The following is a 17,574-nucleotide window of genomic DNA, read 5'->3' as shown; positions in this document are numbered from 1 at the left end:
TAACCTTTATCAGCGGAAGCTTATCGCTTCGTTCTTATCGTTGTGGGCCAATCAACGTGGAGCAATCGGCTTAGAAGGTTTTCGTATCCTGAGAATACATTTGGTATGGATAATTGGGGATGAAAATTGTGCTTTGAAATTAAATGACTTTCTGGGTTTTCTATTATTTATGGGATAGTACTTTTTCAAGTTCGACATACATGGATGGTAATTCATTTTAATTTAGTTTGATTAATTTACTTTTGAAGTGCAAAACTAGTCAAATTTATGGACTGTGAAAACTACTTTGTATAGACTAGTGTATGATGTACGTGGAATTTATTTTACAATGAAATTGTTTATTTTATTATTTAAATATGACGTGCATCCAAAATTATAATTTTCACATATTAAAAAAATGTTAGTTGTTTTGTGCGATAAAGTTCTGTAAAATGAAATTGTTCTTTTGAGATCGGTTGCTCAAGTTTCATCCCCTAAAATGTAAATTTCATTTTCTACTTCTTTTCTGGCGGAGATCAGGAACACCTGATCTCCATCGCACGAGTTCCATCACATCTTACATTATCTGGTTGAGAGACAAAAAATATTTATATTCACTTTACATAGCATTAAAAAAAGATGACTAGCCAAGAGAACCGCTGCATTAAAAGAAAAGAAGAATTATAAAATATCAGACTTATTACGTCTCTTATGAATGCACTCGGGTAGAATTGGGTAAAAATGCTAATATAACGTTATGTTTGAAATCTCTGGAAAAATCCAGTCTTTTACATTCAAAATTAAATTGAAAAATTACTGAAATTGTACGAATATTCAACGCAATATTTTTTTATCAATTCTAATAAGGTATAAATACTTTAGAGAAACGGCAAAAGAAAAACGAAAGACGCAAAAACAAACATCTGCTATTGAAAGACGGTATGGATTCTGGGAGATATGGTTACTGACAATTTCCAACAATATGTCAGGGTTGCTATCTGGTCCAGACATTGATATTAGTATTTCATTAAAATTCTTTATGCTCAGATAGATGCTTTAAATCTGCGCCACGTGGAAAAATTGCGAAGAAAAAAAGTACAAAGTAAATAAGACATATTAAATACTTATATTTTCGGGAAACTTTCTTTAAAAATCATATTCAACAATAGAAATCGCGTATTACTAAACTTTTAAAGCAACTTAGAGCTAACATATTCCAAAAAACATGTGCAATCAAATTTATAAAAATGTAGCATTTGTACGGAAGCAAATCAAATTGCTTATTGACCATGAGAATACACAAGTAACGAAAGTTGAAATGAAAATATCAAAAATCGAATTTTTATAAGAAGACATATGGAACGAAAGAACCTTGCTCGTATCCGTCTTGAAAGTATAAAGGGTACTGTTATACTTGCTATCCTTGGGATAAAATTTCTCAAGGAGGCTTTCTCTATTTTATGTGGATGATTTTTCTCTCGTGGAGAAAAACCTGGGATAAAAGAAAATTTAATATCACGAATTTTCGAGTACTGGCCTTCGCATAATCTGCAGATCATATTTAGATTTCATTCTTAGAATAATTAAAGCAGAAAATAGATAACGAAGGTATTATAAGATAAAATATCTGGAATCGTTACTTATGATTAAATTTTCTTCCATTGCAAGTAGCGTATTTTCCATAACTGAAATTAGAATTCTCTGTGCGAACGTTTCCAATAATCTCATCGATCCGAAATGCACAGTCATTATTGACAATGAGATAAATTACATTTCAAGATTGGTAATAATGTTACCTAATGAGCTCTCAGCTCACAATTAAGTTACAAATCCACCTAACACTGTGATATATTACATCATTATATATCACTGTTTAACTAGAAACGTAATTTATTGATCTGCGAAGGAACACGACAATCATCTGCATCGTATAACGAATAATTGCAGTAAATTTGTAAAGAAATGTTCTATATTATAAGAGAACAGATTAAAATAAAATAGACAGAACAGAATAGAACAGAAATCTTCAAATAGGTATTCAAATATTCAAATATTCAAATATTCAAATATTCAAATATTCAAATATTCAAATATTCAAATATTCAAATATTCAAATATTCAAAAATTCAATTTTACAAATATTCAAGTATTCGAATCTTATAAATAGGCAAAATAAAACAAATTATATATTTACTAAAATTGTATAATATAAACTGTATGTTATATAGTTCAATATTCTATCAAATCTTAATTCCAATTCTAGTATCGTTTGACTCCTAATCAGGAAAAGCAGTTTTTCAACCCAAGATCTCGATTTACCCATCGAGAATCACGATCACATTATCGTGCGCCCCGTGCATCATAGATGGTGTACGATACCCGTAAGTCGAACTGCATACATCTCAAGCATCGTGACCGTTTTAATAAGCACCACGTGTGCCCGGATCCTCGGTGCATTCTGATACCGTTACTTTACGACAGGGTTCAGGTCACAGGGCGTTAAAAGTAAAGTGAGTCTGAATATTTTTTACACGTCTTATCAAATGTCGTTGATATTCATAACACTGTCTGTTATGAGTTTAAAGTAAGATCTTTAATCTCGACTGACAGCATGCAACACGTGCTTCGTAACCAATAGGATAGGGTTAATTAAATTCTTATCGTTGAACAAAAATATGAATCATATTGATATCATAGGTTAAATTGACCTAAAATTTTAGGCAGCAAAGTTTGTATAAAATATCTTTTATCTTATTGTAGTACAAGAAAATGATCATTAAAGAGGAAAATAAGCGATGCTCTAAATGTGGAGTAATATTAAGGGAGAACCATAACTGCCAGAGATGGAATTTAAACGATCAGAATAACATGTCTCATCCGTTTAAGAAACGACAACAAACTTCGGGAGGAAAACATACGTCAACGTCTCAACCGTCGTCTTCGAAACTGACTTCGCCTGAATATAGATGTGTTAGTATACAAACAGAAACATCGATGAATCAACGTGTGTTGGTGTCTACTCAGTCTACTCAGACCGAGGTCGAAGTCGATGAAAACGACAATATGAATTGGGAATATCTCATGAAACGTATATTTAACAACATAGCTGCTAGTAGATTATTACTTTTCTATTTAGAACTCATTTATACCGATTTCAACTAGAAATAAAATTTTCATTTGTAGGTCTAAATATCATATCTTATTTTATTATTTTTTATGTCATTTTCTGTAATACAGAATCTACTTTTATGTTTTAATTTTTGCGATGATTGACTGTGTTTTTTTATTTTTTACGCTACGTTTGCTGGAAACAATTCCACCGAAAAAATGTGAAAATTGGAATAAATCAAGAAACAGTTGAGACTAAAATTCTACTTTAAGTCCAATAAACGTTAATCAGAAAGAAGAATATGATATTTCGTAAGAATTTTAACATATTTTAAACAATCATGTACTTAAACATCAGTGTTTAATTCTGAATAAAAAAGAATTTTTGTTATGTTAAATTATATGTATCAAACGTCTATGTAAAATTGTCATACAACAATATTGTAAAAATGAAAATTAGCTAATATGTTTAATTTGTAAAGATTTAACTAATTTTTAATAAATATATCTTTCAAAAATTTTGTAACACAGTGAATTCATATTACCCCTAAACTGACAGTACAATAGCATTGATGAGAGAAATATAGGTATATATAAATGTATCAAATAATAATCAAAGAAGAGTACATAAGTGTACTAGTAATTATTCAAAGTAATTAGACGTTAATATATATAGTGTACTTAGAATATTAATACTCGCGAAGACATCAGGACAGTTGTTTGATATCCAACGAAGAATTTACAACTTTTCGTCCGTATTGGATAGCTTTTGAAGCAATTCAAATAAATAGGAGAACGTCAGCCAGAGATAGAAAAATTAATGCGAGAGATCCTCAAATCTAGAAAAATAAAATGTCAAGATTTACTGCTTTTGCAGTTTATCGTATTATTATATACAAAAATAAATATCAAACACTAATACTACTAGGTCTCAGTACACGAGACCTTATTTAATGGTGGTAATTAAATCGAATACACGAAAATAATGAATAATACAAAAATGAGGGCGAAAAATTCTCAAACTATAGTAAAAGACTGCAATTACCACTCACCTATATTATATACAGAATGTTTAAATAAAAACACAAGAAACTGAATCACTAAAGCTACGGAAATGAAAATTAGGCTGGATGAAGAACAATTAAACATTTTTTCCACAGATAAGTAAACGAAAACTGAGAGACAGTCTTAATGTTGTAATGGCTGAAAAGGAACTGTTGAAAAGCGCATTCGTACATGCGCAGTAACAATACATCGCTATGTGCATGCGCAATAGTAATCACGTGACTACGATCCTTAGACTTTTAGATTTTTCGAATGAACATTTTCTTATAAAAGACGTTATTGTAACATAAATTGAAAGACACACATAGTTTTGAAAATATCGTATGTATTCCCGAAGCAGACAAAACTGAAGCAAATTCCGCAATAATACTAAAGAAAATAGTAAAAAGCATACCTTTGCTGTAAGCTAGCATCATTCCATTCGAAGTGGATTGCGCGCGCAGCTCTGAGAATGCCAAGAATATCGCTGGAGCCGCCATAATGTCAAAACTCGCTTTGTTTGAACCTTTTGTTAACCACCTGTTACACACAACATAAAATGCAACAAAAATCAATCAAATGCACAGATTACTACTTGTATTTTGCATTAATTATAACTGAGCTATAAACTATAACCTATAAAATTCGTCGTAAAATATTGGTCGATGTGTATCGTTCGACACATATTTGCATAATTACAGAAACTATACAAAAAATATAAATTTTTCTAGGAAAGATTAGTTATTAACATAATCGTAACCTTAATCTGCAAATAATATACCTTTAGAAATAATCAGGAACGCCAGAAATAGATTTGGATACGTTTAACACGACGATAGATGCAAGCGTCTGACTTCCAGCCTCTCCAGGAACGGAATGACGACGCGCGCAATTCGAATACACAATATGGCTACGGTCAAACTTCTAATTCCTGCTACATCGAGCGCTACCATCGCTTTCTAGAGTCTGTAGGTAATGTTGGAAGTGATACGGAAATGATAATTAAAAATAAGGGAAGTTTTCTCCTTCACTGGGGGTTGATAAAAGCATTGTTATCAAGACTTCTCTTACCAAGAATCCTTGGTGATATCATCGATGAATATACCACGTCTGTGGTTATCTTAATTTAAACTGAATCGATAACGTATGTGACACGTAAATGATAAAGGGACCCGCGATCATAAATGAGCATTATGTGAATAAAAAGTTATTTAAATAATACTGAAAGAACTTTGAGACACTCTGGAACCATTTTCGGTCCATTTTGGTGGCACTCTGAAGTGGAGGTGGTCAAAACTTTACTTAAATAAAAATATCGAAGTTCAAATAAAGGATACAACATTTTTATTCATAATTCATCAAATAGATTTATTCGATTTAACATTTTTATTTAGATAAAATTTTGCCTATCTCTGACCGCGATTCTTCGAACAAGTGACAGGAAAATTAAAAGACGAAAATCGTCATGAGACACAATAGGCGTCTATTCGTCTTATCACCTAGATACCATCTGCGACTATTGTCGCGCAGACAAAAGTTGGACAAATTATTTCAAAGTATATCACATATGTTAGTAGATAAATAGCCAGTACAGTGAAATCACGTTGTACAATCTCACCAATCAGTTCATAGTTTGCAGAGTTATGACAGATGTATATTTAATACTAATTCCATGTATGTTATTAATTTCCCAAATATAATTATGGTCATATTAGAAAATGATTATAATAAGAACAATTTCTTCAAATTTAACTTTTTCTAAACAGTTATCTGTATATTCATGAACCCTTGTCCAAAAAATATTCAACTAAAATTCACTTGAATTATCATAAAAGTATTGTACAAAGCAATGCATTTGCACCTTCCTTTCACATCTTTATTGTCAGCTGAAATATTTTACGTTCAGAGCTCGACTTGGAGATCCTTTTCGCCAACGTGACGATACAGTAGGTCATAGTTTTTCAATTTCGATATGCGTGCTGAACAAAGCGCTTTTTATTATGACTTTTATCGGATTTTTCTCTCGATTTAACGCACAGCGGAACTCCGATTGTTCAGGAGGCAAGTGGAAATCGAAAAATATCAAAGTCTTTGCTTCGAGTAGAAGTTCGATGCATATTTTGTAAGACTTCCTATGAGCAGTGGGAGTGTCAATCAAGAAAAATCGGAAGTGACTGGTGCATGCAAATGATGCAAACGGTACAGGTATACTGTAGTCTCACCTTACATCTAAAACACCTTATGAACACGATCATCTCAGAAGTTGCATTTCATTTTTATCTTCTTGCAATTTAAAAATACGTGACATTTATTTGATTAAATCATCGTATCGAAATAAAATAAATATGTAAATGAAGAATATTTTTATACTGCAAAGCATAACTTTTTTATACTGCAAGGCACAACTAAATCATAGATAACATGGGCCAAAAGCAAAATCTGAATAACAATCGTGGAAATTCGGGCTGGAGCTCTAAACAGTTAAAGGGAAATTCGATTCAGCAGCAAGAAACACAACGCCCTGTGAAACACGAACGATCTTTGAACAGGAGAGCAGCCACTGTTGACTCTGAATTCCAACCTTGCTTAATTGCAATCCTTTTGTGCCCTTCTATTGATTGCGTAAACAAGAAAAAACTTCTTTGACAATGTATAACGTTTACTCAAATGGTCACTCGTACCAGAGTATTTAGTCATACATCGTGCAGTACAAAAAAAGCTCTCGATAGAACGAGATCCACGTTGATACAATCATTCGACAGTTTCCTGGAAACGTTACGGATCGCCCATCTTGTACACAAAAAGTACATCGTATAAACATCATCGAACATCAACGCGAAAAGGATGGCACGGGTCTTGTTTTATTCAGAGAGCCGAACCCACGGAAGGACGAGATACGTAGTAACAAATGAAGGTGCTAAAAACGCGCCAAAATCCATCACGAGCTTTTTTGATGGATCGTCGCGCGAGATTGATCTATTCTATGTACGAAAGCTCCGACAGAATATATGGGAAGTAACTTGGGAACATTATATGAAGAGTCTTGGAGGGAAGAGGTTATCGATTTATCATAGAGCAAATTTTATTTCCCAAACGTCGCTGTCATTCTCGAATTCTTCTGAATCCCTCTCATTCTAGCCGAAATCTCCAACAGTATCCTAAAATCTCGAAGAATTACGATCACGCGGTTCCATCGAAGGGAATATCGTCTGTTGTTAGCTGAGATAGGTGGCCCCGACAGACGGAGCAATAAAATGTGAACGCTCATTGTGTCACTCCTTTGACGGATCGTCTGACGCGATTGGCGATCGAGTCGATCGGATGAAGAGCGAAAAAAAGCCACCGTGGCTAACTCTAAAAGGGACAGCGAGGGTGGTTGGGGGTGGGTAGCAGGGGGAGGGTGTGCAGTTTGAAACGAACGTCTGTCTCCGAGGGGGTTACAGGTGGTTGCTCCTGGAAGAAAGAGCCGAGAGAAAGGAACACGTCGAAGGAGGAGGCTGAATGAAACACAGGGATGAAGAAGAAGGGAGGGAACCGCACACAAGACACGTGCAATTTGATTACGGAGTCTCTGAGCTCTGCTCCGCGTAAGTTGAATGATAGAGTGCAGAATAAACGCTTTGGGTACTGGAGGGAAATCTTCTTTCTCTCATCGTATATTGTATATTAAGAACAACGCATTTTCAACGGTTTTGTTGCATGGTGGGATTTCCTTGTGCGAAGAGAGAAGGTTGGTGACTAAAGTTACACGGTAAATAACGCGTCTTTTGATGGTTAATTGGTCGTGCTTATTGAACGTAGTAGTTCAAAAATAGAATTCAATATTTTTTATATATCAATTGATCAATTATTAATAATATGGATGAACAAATTGTTAAGATTAAGCAAAAAGACAAAAATGCGAATTTAGTCGAGTTGGAGTATCTTATAAAATTTAAATAAAAAATTGATAATAAGGTCCCAATAAAACAACTTCAGGAAAGTAAAAAAATTATATCAAATACATGAAAAAGTACAACACGAAAGAAGTATCATAAAATAAATATTGCTTCTTTATGAATAAAAAAAGAACCGATGAAAATAACAATTAGAGAAAAAACAGAGGTATACTTTTTGCACAATCATGTGCAACCCAACAATACACGCATGCAAAAAGAGGTGTGAAATGAAAACGAACTAGAAGTACATTTAATTATCCAAATTCGAAACAATATTCTCGTTTCAATCGGTCAAAAATGCATTCAAACAGACAATTTTATTGCATATTTTAAAAAACACTCTTCATTCTAGGACTCCTTTTAAAACAAAAAATAGAAAAAAAAATAGAAACCCCCATCTACATTATTACACGCTACAAATTCTACACCCAGAAACTCCTCCAAAGATCAACAAATCAAAGTCCCCGGGAGCTCCTCAAAAGAAAATCCAAAGCAAACTGCTCATCCCTCTCAATTCCTTAAAAACTAATTAACGAGTATTTAAAAGAGGCAGCAAGGCAGAAAAAATTGCCCCACGTCGAAAGGAAGACTCTGGGGTAGGTATAACCCAGACGAAAGCCGAGGAAAATTAAAACCGCCAGGTGGACCAGCAACGAGCGAACCCAAAACCGTGACGAGATCCCGAAATGCCGGAGCTTAACCGCGCGCACCGCCACGTAGGTAAGAGGGCAGCGCTCGCGGGGCGAGGGAAGGGCGCCCTGTGCGAGGGCAGCCGGTGGGGCGAGCTTGTGCAAGCTCGTGGCGCCACTTAGGGGAGAAGCTCCCCCCGTCGGGGGGTGGGAGAAGCGCGAGCAAGCGAGCGAGCCTCGATTCTAGGCTTCAGTCAGTCGTGCGAGGAGCGAGACTCGCGAGGGTCCTCGAGGCACATCGAGACCGCGCTGCTCACCCTTCCCGGCGGACCGTTCCCTCGGGACAGGCTCCACCTGTTTATTATTCACGTCACGGCGAGACAAGTAGACGCACTGTGCGCGCGACACCGCCACGAGAAAATGTTACCACCGTCGCGGCCGCTCTGGAAGGAGGCCAGCCCAGGACCGATCGAACTGTACACGAGATAATCGTCGCAAGACACAGGGGGTGGACGAGTGCCGGCACCCTGGCCAGTGGTCGCGGCGTGATCAGCAGCTTAATTGATCAGGTGCGGTATGGACTATCGAGTTTACTTAAGTAACGCTGTAATCCGTGTTGCCAGTCAGCGAGGAGCGCATGGTGCACCCAACGCGAGATCCTATCTGGTCTTTGGCTCGCTTTCTAGGTCCCCCTCGTTTCCTCTCTTCGCATCGATGGCCTCTTTCCGCGACTTTCTGCATCGTTGTTCCGTCTTCTTCACATCCTTCTCTGTCTCCCTCTCCGACTCGCGTTTTTCCACCCCCTCCTGTCTACTCGCCTCTGTCTTCCGGCCTGCTGGCTGATTAACCGTGAAATTGGGTGATTAAGGGACGCGACAAGCGCACCTACGTAAATGCGCGTACATTGTAACGACGGCGGTTGGGAACAGGGAGTGCAACGCGTGACCTCGTGGCGGATTTTCCTTCTTTTCGTGCGCGATAGTCGGTCGGTAAGGCCGAGCCTCGTCAGGGGCTGCCTTTTTCCTACGCGGACAGCAAGCATTCTGACGACCCTCCTACCCTTCGCGGACGTGATCGCGATTTTTCTGCTTTTCGACGCGTGGGAGGAAGGTTCAGGGTCACATGGGCATTCCAGCGTGTTTGGATATTGTAGAGTTCCGAGTGCTGGTTCGTCAAATTTTTATGAACTGTTGAACGTTCACTTCGACGCTTCGTCAAGTGCTACGGAAAGGATAGGGATCTTTTTGGATTTTTGAAAATTAAAGAATGGGGTATGGAAATATTTTCAGGGTCAAAGTATCATATTAAGTATTGACACGAAATCTTGTGATAAGGGGATGCTATCGATTTCACTATCGTTGAAAGTATAATTTCTGAGAAAAGTATTACACGGATATAGCAATTGTTAAAACCTGAGTTCAAGGTAAACATTAATGAATTTAGTGTGTATTAAATATATCGATTTGCTATTACAACATGAAATATCAATAAAAATGGGTTCGCCGAAACAGCATATTATTGTGACATTATGATTAGTGTAACGTAAGTTCTACACGCGATTTTTCCACTAGGAAATGAGACGTGACTTTGTTCGATTGTATAATAGAATATAATAATAGTATTGTATAAAAATGAATTCAGCACATTACGAAGTCTACGAAAAATTCCACGTTGATTGCTCGTTATCTTCTTGCGAAAAACGATCGGAGAAGTTGGACGGGACGGGAGGCATCTAGATCTTTTACGGAACGTCGCGTCCCTAATCAACCCTTTTCCAGATTTCTTCCGTCTCGTAGTTTCATTTCCATCTTGGCACCGTTTGGAATCTCCTCTATCTCGATCAATGAACTTGGAAACCGAGAGCCGAAAGGTAAGCACGTCTTGCGGAATAGCGAAGTTTACAGCACAGTAAGACCAGATAGGATCGATATTTAAGAGGAAAAGGGGGGAAAAAGAGCTTGCACGATTTGAAAATTTCTGAAAGCGTCGCTGTACATCCTACGCCCGTTTTCCTAATTGCGATGCAGTATGAGATATGATGGTTGTGTACTTTTCCTTTTTCGTTAATTAATTGCTTCTATGCGCCGTGTATGGCGAAACAACTGACCTACTGTTCAACATTTCCTTGCCCTTTTCGCGAACTCTATATCGCTTGAAAAATAATTGATGCAGAATAGTTTTATAATGGATTTAGAAGCACGTTATGTGGTGTTCAAGTTAGTTCACTGAATATTTGAATTGCAAACTTATGATTATGGATATTAGACTATAGAACTATGAATTAGATTAACGAGCCCTAAGAGAATTTATTAAAATCTAGAAAGCTTCAGCTTAGCTTGAAATTGTCCAGTAACAAATATAATTAACACAGTTCGAGTGTCAACTGTGTCTCTATTTATTAAGAGAAAGCTCTCGATTTAATCATCGAATCTGTCGATTTTCAATTTCACGTGGAAAAAGAATACATATCACGGGCAATCGTCACATATTACTAGTTACATGAAAGATAATAACGTCCTTCGAATTAAGTGGTCGATTTAAACACGAAATAACCGAGCGGATGTGCAGAGCGGTTGTATATCTGGTCGCGCTGATTAAATTTCAAAGTTGATCGGGCGTGGCATAAAGCCGATTCATGATTTGAAAACCACTTTTTGTTTCGCCTGTCTGCCCCTCTGTACACTCGTCAGGAGAGAGGGGTGGATCGACGAACGTTTGAGCTCGAGGGTCGTTTGAACTCGATATCTCGTCAGCATGAGTACGTCGCTGTCGTGCCACGACCTAAATGATTTTAAAAAGAAGAAAATCCCAGTCTCATCCCCTGGAGAGGGTGGCAGAGGGACAGAGAGGTGGAGAGAGGGCAAACGGTCGCATGACGTCTCTCGGGCAGCTCGTTCCCGTACAGCTGCGACTCACAAAAGAAGAGAAATGCAAGGCTGTGCCTTCGTATCGCGGCAAATCACGAAATATTTACGAAAAATTCTGTCTCTCTGCTTCCAAGTGAAAACGAGCATGTTTTGACGCGATAATTACGAATTACGATCCCCCGTGGCCTTATACTTTTGCTCGACAATTCGTTTAATGCCTATGAAATTTCTGAATATAGAATACCTTCGCTTAATCGATGCACTTGAGGGTTATTGAAATTATTAGCGATTCTGCGAAGCACTGAACATGAAACCGAAGGGTAATTGGAACTGCTATTTCCCATGGAAAGGATTACTGTTTCTCGAATCAGTTTCTGGTAGTTTATTTATAGGGTTACCGAAGCAATGTAGGTACAATTTGTGTGAATAATATATGACACGAATTTTAGTATTTTAAGAGCATTAAAACTAGAAAAGTAGATAAAACCTGAGTCATGTAGTAGAGAAAAAGTTAAAAACTAAAATAATTAAAATGGAATATGCACTGAATTCGTGCGTCCAACTAGTAAAAAACATGCATATGCACTTGAAACTTTTATCTGAAATATTTTTTGAAATTCCTAATGATTCGACACTTAGTCTAATTGTAAAGTGGGACTGCCTATATGAAGTACTATGTTATTAAAAATAATTGGAGGACTCAAACTTTGCTCAACTTACTTATCAATGCTCAATATTGTTAAAATTCCACATTCTACGCGAACATATCACGCAGTGAAAAATATTATATTAAACGTTATACAGTACTTTCTTCTTTTTATAGATATACAATTTTACTCTGAAATTTCCCAGACGAGAAAGAAAAAGTTTAAAACAAAACTTTGCAAAAAAAAAATTCCCTTTAATAATTTCCAGGCACTATGTACTTTTCATTAAATCAATGAACATCGCAATTCGTTTAAATACGGCTGTCGTGAAAAGTTGAAATTTTCCCTTGGCTTTTCCTCGCAGATTCGACCGTGAACGTGCCTTTGTTTCAGTCGTTGCGTGGGACTGGTGGCGCGTAATGAAAATTTGTCTCGTATGAAACTCTCGGCCAATAGGGAAAGATTATAATGAACATTCATGCAGAGAAAACGATATTTATCATTTCCACGGAGAGCGAACGCTTAAAAACATCCGTCTATTTTGAAGCGGCAACTTCGGGGGCACTGATCGTCACGGTTCATTGAAGATTAACACTTTTTTACGTAACACTCACGCTCGAACAACCTCCACCCTTTGTGCCTAAAAACACCGTGCAACGTTGGATGTATCAGTGTAACGAGAGCGGCCTAATATATCGTGGGATGAGGCTAAATAGGTTCGCGAATTAAACGTAACCGAGGCTAGCGTTCGAAACGAAAATATTCATTGTTCTCGTCACGCGACGCGATGGAACGCGTTACTGTTTGTCGAGCTTGATTCGGAATCAGTCAAAACGAATTACGATCGAAACGCATTGGGTATTTAAATGCTGAACATTTATTGCGATGTGAAATCCTATGTTTGCGAATGACAGGTGTCTTCAGCACGATGTGAGGAATATTAAAGAGTTGGTAGAAATTTTGTTATCTATCAAAGTGACCAAAGGACATCTTACGACCCTTTTTTAAGGAACGTTATAAAAGTTAGGTTAAAAAATTTGCAATTTATTGTAAGCAATCCAAAGATACACAGAAAATTTCTGTACTTGAACTTAGAAGATAAGAAATATATTATACATTAACTTGTAAGTTTACTCATATCAGAGTGGAGGAAATATTTCTCTAGAAACTACTTGCTAGCACCTTATACCTTGCTGCAATAGTTTGGGGACACTTTCTCCTGTGGGACATATCTCGAAAACTAAAAGGAAGATCAATATCGGTAAAATACGAATTCGAGTAAAAGTGTCGATGACGATGTGAGTGAAAGGGGTGGGAAAAAAGCGCAGAGACATGAAAATGTGTCTGCTTGGCGGTGACAAATGCGGAGCTCTAGTGCGAGGCAGCGCAAACGATATTATCTGTACACCCTTTGTTAAGCCAGCTGCGCCCATTTCGTACGTATATATACGGACAACTTTGTACATATGAGTACAGCTGGTACAAGGTTGCACACCTAAAACGTGCCGCGCGTCATAAGCTCCCTGCACCCCATTTCAACTGCGCCCACACACCCCCCACGCTGCGACGTACCTGGACATCGGGGTTAAGTAGCACGACAGAGGAATTTTTCAATGCTACTAATTGTTTAATTCTCGATTTGCGTTTGGGTTTGTATAGAATAGTAAGAGTTGTGATAGACTAATTGGTACAACATGTTGATTTTGTTTTGTTAGAAAGAACGAAGCTATAGAACGATTTTCTTCTTATTATTAGATGTAAAAGAGTTATGATACTTGTGTAACAGTAATTTGTAGCGAAGAAAGTAGATGGAGAATGACCAGTTGACATGAATTCCTGAATCAACTTCGTTGAAGCAATTTTCTGTTCTAGTCACGCGAGTGACTATTAAATGCAAGAAAGTAACATGCTATTACCAACTTTACTTCGTCCCGTGAGAACCTGCATATCAGTCGAATGGATATTATTTATTCTTGGATGTTGCTATGTGTTCTTTAACTTCTAACAATTTCATGACTGTGTCCAATGGTAGATATTCTATTAATTTCTCCTAACGCGAAGGCCACTGCGAGGGTATACAAAGTCGTGAATAGTGGATTAAAAACGTAGCTTTGATCGATCGTCCAAACAATTTAAATGTAACAACCAGCTTCAACGCCTGGTTTTATTTTTCATTGTACCTATGTGTGGTATATTGATATTTTTAGAAACAGAGTATGAGATGAAAAAAAAATTGATCAATTTAATCCTGGAGAAAAGGGTATTATATTATTACTTTATAAAAAAATTTCAAGCTGATCATTCTAGTAATTCCAGAAGAAGCTCTAAACTTAAGCAAATATTTTTCTTCCTCCATTCCAGGAAGACAATCGTAAGCAATCGATAATGTAACAAGCATTCTAATAGTCTCGAGAAAATAAAAGAAAACATACAGCTATGAAATTAAAATTTCCCGAAGTCTATTGGATACAGCCTTCCACGAATGAAACTTTATCAAATTCAACACTGTACATACCCCGAAGAATTTGCAATTAACCGAGAGCGTGGAAGCCTAGAAACTGAATCGGAGTTTCTTATTTCAATCGAACCAATTATGTTTTATGATACCACGTGCACATTCGAGAACTCGAATATCGAAAAACGCAATTGTCGAATCAATGATTCCTACCAGTCCAAAAAATATCGCTTTCTAAACGTATCACGCGATCGACTCTCAAATAAAGACCGAAATACTGCATCGATCGATTCATGAAGCTGTGAAGAATTGCAATAACGCAGACGTAAAATCGCAACAGTGTACACAAACCTTGATAGACGAATGTGTAAATAGAGGCACCGATATTTTCCATAGAGTATGGCAGAATTTAATCTCCATAAAACAAACTTAAACGAAGCGATCTGTGTATACGTTCCTTCTGTCCTTCGTTCCTTCTTTTTTTCTGGATGCAGTGCAACTAATCGATACAGTCCATCGGGGAAGGAGAGGGGCTCACACGTGTAGAAAAATCTATGCAAATTTACACACCACTATTTACATAGCGCTCTGTTCGTGCATCAACCAAATTTCCCACGTGGAAATCGGAGGTATACAAGGTGTCCCAGAACTGGTGGTACAAGGGGAAAGAGGGTGAGTCTAGATGAAAAAATAAAATGGAAATGCAGAATAAAATTTTGTAATATCATGCTCTGTTTTCGAGTAAAAGTGTACCAAACTACAGTTTTAAAATGTTTTTAGAATCCTTCTAGGGTACAGTAGAGACAGTCAGTGGTCAGACCCAGAGTGTTCTCCTTTAAGCACCCAAAACTGTACTTCCATACACTTGCACTTGACTATAATTCAAACTTAATTTTCTCGAAAATAAAGCACGATACCAAAAAAGTTTATTCTGTAGTTTTGCTTTATTTTTTTATGTAGAAGCTTTCCGCTTGTACCACCAGTTCTGGGACACTCTGTATTTTTGCCGAGCACGTTCTACGGTGGCGCAACCGTTAACGCGATTTCGCGCGTTTAAATTTTAATGCATCGCAACGCTCCTGATCGAGAAAAGCAAACGATACTGGTAGAGGAAATGCTGAAAGTTCAAATATACTGGGTGTAACAGAGAAGGCAAAAATCATTTGATGAATATTTTATAGTGACTCGTTGAAACAAATTTTTATAGGTGAATACACTGTTTTATTTCGACTTGTTAGGTTTTATAGTAAAATAGACTCGTAGACTGATGGTAAAAAATTAAAAATTTCTTGCTAATTTACTTTCAATCATTATTGTAAGGATTCTGAATATGTGAATGTGTCTGACTTGTGAACTTATTCTATTCTCGCCGTGAAAGAGGTCAGACGCAGCTATGCCAGTAGAATAAGTCAAGTCAGACACATTTTAGACTTCCAGACGAAGCCTCAGAGTCAATAGAAGATTTCAAAGTGTGGCTAAATTGTTATTTTAAATAACTGAAGTAGAATTCCATTTATGTTTTGACACCCTATGTACGTCGAGGTAATATCCATCATAGAAACCGAAACCATAGATGATGAAAGTCACAAAAGAATACTTTGTATCAGTGCTGTATATTCTGCCATACGAGGAACAGAAATTAAACGCAACCCATCTGTTCGACTGTTAAAAATCATAAAACCTTGCTTTCGCATTGCTTTTTGTTTTCGAACGGTAGTATTCCGACACACGTATTCTATTGTTTGCACAGTATTCATATAGACGCTTATGCCATATACATACACACAATATGAATTGTTTGTCGATAAAAAACAGACATTTATTATATACTTCAGCTTAATAAAAATGTAACAGCAAGAAAACAGTACAGAAAAACATGAAATTATTTTCGTGGAATTCGTTAGATCTCAGAAAAATCTCACAAACCTCTATTGCAACGCACCAAATTATTGCAATCAAAGCGTACACCTTTCGCTTTCCAGGCACCCAAAGACCAGAAACCTTGACCCTCTTAAACGAAACATGGTATGCTCGCTGTAATCTCGCAGCTAATGTAAACAAGCATCTAAGGCTGTATGATAACATGACCTTAATACGACCTCAAGCTTCAATATTTACCACGAAAATCCACAAGCTAACGAAACCCTACATTATATTACAAACAAACACAGCCAATACTAACTAGCAAATACCCAGCACTCAAGAGACGTATGCTACTTAATTATTCAATTCAACTGGAACTCCTCTACACTCTAACTCCTTCCAAGAAAGAAAAAACAGAACTGAAACTTACAAATCATACCTCAGGGGAGGCAACGCGAAACGACACAATATCCCTGCCCTCCATTACAGAAACTGAACCTGCTTAGCAAAGAAAAAACGAAACAAGAAGATTGGAGTGCGCAGTATAGAATGAACTTGAATTCATCTGAGACAGAGAGGGGATAGCTATTTCCTCATACACGCATCAGCCAATGTACCTGAGGTGCAGTGCATGCATCATAGCTCTATATGCAAGCCCTGCGCACACAGAGTGCATACATGACATATATAGGCCGCGTTAATGGCCGTCGATTCCGTTCGTTTACGAAAGTAGAATCAGGAAACATCCGATATCATAGTCGAGCTGGGAGATCGAGTACGCTCTCTAATGTCAGATACGTGGCCTCGATCAGCGCCAGTCCAGAAACCGTCCGCTGTCCACGTAAATCCACCCCCGTGAGACTATAAGCGATATCGAGCCAGCTTTACCTTTACCGAGAAACTTGGCCCCGTGATACACTAGCTCGCGTGCTTCTTTCCACAACCTCGTCGAACGTTGTCGAGTAGAAAATCAGACTGTTTAAACAGCCGTCGCCCTCGACCCCTGTCCGCGATATTTACTCGAGCACCGATGCCTTTAATGCG

General features: G+C 37.3%; 1 protein-coding gene across 1 annotated transcript in view; it reads left to right on the top strand.

Moving 5' to 3' along the window:
- The first annotated feature begins 9,030 nt into the window (after positions 1-9,030).
- Positions 9,031-17,574, top strand: part of LOC143180768 (uncharacterized) — a 67,525-nt gene continuing 58,981 nt past the window's right edge. The window contains exon 1 of the mRNA XM_076380726.1: positions 9,031-9,267. The gene's annotated coding sequence lies outside the window, so the exon portion shown is untranslated. The remainder of the gene's footprint in view (positions 9,268-17,574) is intronic.

The sequence above is a fragment of the Calliopsis andreniformis genome, chromosome 6 (assembly GCF_051401765.1).
Source record: "Calliopsis andreniformis isolate RMS-2024a chromosome 6, iyCalAndr_principal, whole genome shotgun sequence".
Classification (NCBI taxonomy): Eukaryota; Metazoa; Arthropoda; class Insecta; order Hymenoptera; family Andrenidae; genus Calliopsis; species Calliopsis andreniformis.
Note: the sequence above shows the minus strand (reverse complement) of the source record. Positions and strands in the feature narration are given on the sequence as shown.